This window comes from Pipistrellus kuhlii, unplaced genomic scaffold (assembly GCF_014108245.1).
Source record: "Pipistrellus kuhlii isolate mPipKuh1 unplaced genomic scaffold, mPipKuh1.p scaffold_m20_p_2, whole genome shotgun sequence".
NCBI classification, from domain to species: domain Eukaryota; kingdom Metazoa; phylum Chordata; class Mammalia; order Chiroptera; family Vespertilionidae; genus Pipistrellus; species Pipistrellus kuhlii.
Genome location: NW_023425515.1, coordinates 102,880,175 through 102,884,978, shown reverse-complemented (window position 1 = coordinate 102,884,978; position 4,804 = coordinate 102,880,175). Strand labels below are relative to the sequence as shown.

The 4,804-nt window shown below is 43.5% G+C and overlaps 1 pseudogene; it reads left to right on the top strand.

Annotated features, from left to right (window-relative positions):
• Positions 1–359: 359 nt before the first annotated feature.
• LOC118724578 lies at positions 360–1,778 on the top strand (annotated as a pseudogene).
• Positions 1,779–4,804: the final 3,026 nt, after the last annotated feature.

Here is a 4,804-nt window from a genome sequence, read left to right as displayed (position 1 = left end):
TATTTTATTGTGTATTTTTTTCAAAATAGCCTATGCTCATAGAAAGAAAAAAAAAAGAGCAATATAGAAAAAGAAAGTGTGAAAAAGAAAGCAAGGGAAAAAGTCTAATTCTCCCATTGGAAACTGACATTAACTAGACATTCCAAGTGTGTGCATGTGAGTACATGTGTATATGTGTATGTGTAAAATCTTGGAGTATCTCCAATAGTTTTGTTACTTCTTACATTGATGAAAATAAAGAAATACACAGCACATGAAAGAAAGATAGTAGAGAGCTCTACTTTAAAAATAGTATCTAGGGGCTCTCTGCTCCTCCTGTTCGTCAGACAGCCTCTCCTCCCACACTGTGCCAGCAGCCACAGCCCTGAGACATGATGGTGAAGGTCGGAGTGAACAGATTTGGCTGCATTGGGAGCCTGGTCACGAGGGCTGCTATGGAATCTGGCAAAGTGCAAATTGTCACCATCAACGACCCTTTCATTGACCTCAACTACATGGTCTACATCACATGTGTCAAACACAAGGCCCGCGGGCCAAATCCGTCCCGCCAGGCCTTGCAATGTGGCCTGCACCGTGCTGTCATCACTGCACTCCGCTGCGTTTCCATCACAATGACAGTTTATGACTGTTCAGTAAACCATTCGGCCCGCGATTTAGGCTGGATTTTAGATTTTGGCCCCTTCTCTGATTGAGTTCGACACCCCTAGTCTACATGTTCCAGTACGGTTCTACTCATGGCAAGTTCAAAGGCACCGTCAAGGCTGAGAACGGGAAACTTGTCATCAACGGGAAGCCCATCACCATCTTTCAGGAGCGAGATCCCGCCAACATCAAACGGGGTGATGCTGGTGCTGAGTATGTTGTGGAGTCCACCGGAGTCTTCACTACCGTGGAAAAGGCCAGGGCTCATTTGAAGGGCGGAACCAAGAGGGTCATCATCTCTGCCCCGTCTGCGGATGCCCCCATGTTTGTGATGGGTGTGGACCATGACAAGTATGACAACTCCCTCAAGATCGTCAGCAATGCCTCCTGCACCACCAACTGCTTGGCCCCCCTGGCCAAGGTCATCCATGACAGCTTTGGCATCATGGAGGGACTCATGACCACAGTCCATGCCCTCACCGTCACCCAGAAGACCGTGGATGGCCCCTCAGGGAAGTGTGGCGTGATGGCCGAGGGGCTGCCCAGAACATCATCCCTGCTTCTACTGGCCCTGCCAAGACTGTGGGCAAGATCATCCCTGAGCTGAATGGGAAGCTCACGGGCATGGCCTTCCGTGTCCCCACCCCCAACGTGTCGGTTGTGGATCTGACCTCCCACCTGGAGAAAGCTGCCAAAAATGATATCAAGAAGGTGGTGAAGCAGGCAGCAGAGGGCCCCCTCAAGGGCATCCGAGGCTACACTGAGGACCAGGTTGTCTCCTGCGACTTTAACAGCGACACCCACTCCTCCACCATTGATGCTGGGGCTGGCATTGCCCTCAATGACCACTTTGTTAAGCTCGTTTCCTGGTATGACAATGAATTTGGCTACAGCAACAGGGTGGTGGACCTCATGGTCCACATGGCCTCTAAGGAGTAAGAGCGCTCTGGACCACCAGCCCCAGCAAGAGGAAGAGAGGCCCTCCGCTGCTGGGGAGTCCTTGCCCCGGTTCAGTCCCCCGACACACTAAGAACCTCCTGACCACCGTTACCATCCCAGACCCCCTGAAGAAGGGGAGGAGCATAGGAATCCCTACTTTGTCTGTCGTGCACCATCAATAAAGTTCACTGTACCCAGAAAGAAAAAAATATAGTATCTTGGGGGAATAATTCACTCCAAGACAATTTTATTTTTTAAAGTATTTTTGAGATAATAATTGTCATATATTGCCGAAACTGGTTTGGCTCAGTGGATAGAGTGTCAGCCTGTAGACTGAAAGGTCCCAGGTTCGATTTCGGTCAAGGGCATGTTCCTTAGTTGTGGGCACATCCCCAGTAGGGGGTGTGCAAGAGGCAGTTGATTGATGACTCTCATCGATGTTTCTAACTCTATCCCTCTTCCTCTCTGTAAAAAATCAATAAAATATATATTTTTAAAATAATTGTTGATTGATAACTCTCTCTCATCGATGTTTCTAACTCTTTATCCCTCTTTCTTAATCTCTGTAAAAAATCAATAAAATATATTTTTTAAAATAATTGTCATATAACATTCCATTAATTTAAGATGTACAATATAATGATTTGATATTTGTATATGTTGCAAAATAATAACTACAATAAGTCTAGTTAACATCCAACACCACATACAATTGCTTTTTGTGACTTTCTTCCTTCTGGGCGTATCTCCAAACCATACCTTCCCATTCCTCCATTTCTTCCCCATAGGCATGCATCTCCTAAATTTAAGGGATCCCCAGGAGGCTTGCAACCAGGAAACAATAGGCAGCAGCAGCTACCCTGTTTCCCCGAAAATAAGACAGTGTCTTATATTAAATTTTGCTCCCAAAGATGCGCTAGGTCTTATTTTCAGGGAATGTCTTATTTTTCCATGAAGAAGAATACGGTGCACATTTATTGTTAAATGAAAATAAAGGAAATTTATTACCTGTATATGGTACGGTAGTACGGTAGTTGTCAACACAAACCAGACAAACTGTGAATCCTACAGTATCAAGAATTTACTCATTTATTCAATAACAATCATGTCATCATCTTCTGGAACATCATCATAACAATCCAATTCCTGAATTTCCTGGTGAATTTCTTGTGACTCCATTTCTTTCAGAATCAGTGGACCAAATCTCTCATGTTTAGCCTGGGGGGGGGGGGGCTATATTTCACTCAGAAGGAAACCTGTAAGTAGATCTTATTTTCGGAGGATGTCTTATTTTCGGGGAAACATGGTAGTCCTGGGATAATCCCTTCACCCCCTTTTCTCCAACTTCTCAGTGAGCCAAAGCAGCCCAGCCTAGGGTCATTTCTCCACCTAGTCCCTCTCCTGTTGCTTCTACTATCCTAGGCTCGTGGTCTGCAAACTGTGGCTCACGAGTCACATGAAGCTTTTTGGCCCCTTGAGTGTGGCTCTTCCACAAAATACCATGGCCTGGACAAGTTTATTTTGAAGAAGTGGCATTAAAAGAAGTTTAAATTTAAAAAATTTGGCTCTCAAAAGAAATTTCAATCATTGTACTGTTGATATTTGGCTCTGTTGACGACCACTGTCCTAGGCCCTTCCTTGTTTCACTGTCCCCGACTTTAATGGGAGTACTCTCAGAATCACCTGGACTTGTCTTGTGTGGGCGTGAGAATGGCATCAGATATTAGAACGGTGGAGTCAGACCAGACCTGAGTTCAGCAACTTCAGTATATGAGTTCTGGCTAAGAATTCAGAGCCAACACCCAAACTATAAGAGAACATTTATTTATAAAATTAGAGGTAGAAGTAATTTGTAGAAGAAATGGGTTGAGGAAACAAAATTTAAAGATAAAGGAAGGGCCTTTGGAGTTTGGGAGGAAGGTAATGGTAACCCATCTGCGAGGAGGAGAAAGGGGCGAGGGAGGCAAAGGCAAAGGTAAAGGAGTCTTCTGAGTCCTCCATACTAAGGGCTTAAGGGTGGAGATTTTAGGGAAGGTCCTAGGGAAGATCTCATAAAAGAAAAAATAATTGATTTTTGTCTTGTCTTGTGATGAGAATTTTTAAGATCTATCTCTTAGCAAATTTCAAATATAAAATACAGTGTTTATTGACTATAATCACCATGTTATCTATATATTACATCCCCTGGACTTATTTATTTTGTAACATAAAGTTTGTACCCCATTTTGCCCACTCCCCATTCCTTGCTTCTGGCATTAACCAATCTGTTCTCAGTTTTTGAATCTCATATGTAAATGAGGTCATACTGTATTTGTTTTTCTTTGTCTGGTTCATTTTACTTCAAGGTCTATTCATGTTGTTGCAAATGGCAGGATTTTCTTTTTTTTTATGGCTGAATAGTGTTCCGTTCTCTATATATACCATATTTTCTTTATCTTTTCAACTTGGCTACAATAGCCAAGTTATTCCCATGTCTTGGCTATTGTAGATGATGCTGCAGTGACCATGGGGAGTGCAGATATCTTTTCAAGTTAGTGTTATCATTTCCTTCAGTCCTTTAGGTAAATACCCAGAAGTGGAATTGCTGGGTCATATGGTAGTTTTATTTTTAATTTTTTTAGGGACACTCCATACTCTTTGCCCATTTTGTATTCCCACCAGTTTTACTTTTTAATACATAAAAACTTTTTCAGTATATTTGAAAATTTTAGTATACTTTGAGAATGTTGGGTAATGCCCAGGTCCATTTTGTACCATGACTGCTCCTCATAGCCTGAAGTTACTCGAGAACATTTTACCAGGATGTGGAGGATTGCCAAAAGGAGGGGCTAGTGTGTCCTCAGAGACACCAAGCATTTGGCAAGCCTCCCAAAGTGGCTGATTCCTTCACCCTGAAGGGTCAGTGCTTCCAGTAGCAGTGCAGAGAAGTGGAGTGAGAAAATCCAGCATAGCTGGGAGTCATCAGTGTGGCTGAATTACCTTTTCCTTATAGGAAGGGTCATATGGGAGGATAGAAAAATCTGACCGTCCCTTGCTGTGTTTCCCCCACTGGCCCATTTCTGCTCTCTCTGCAGTCCTGGCTCCTTGCTTCCTTCCTCTCCACACAAGACCTGGAGCTAAGGAAGCCCAGAATTGTCTGATAATATGTAATATAATTTGTTTTATTTACATTCAGACCCATGCCCATTTCTTCTGGGAAATCTTCCTGCCATGGCCTCTTAAG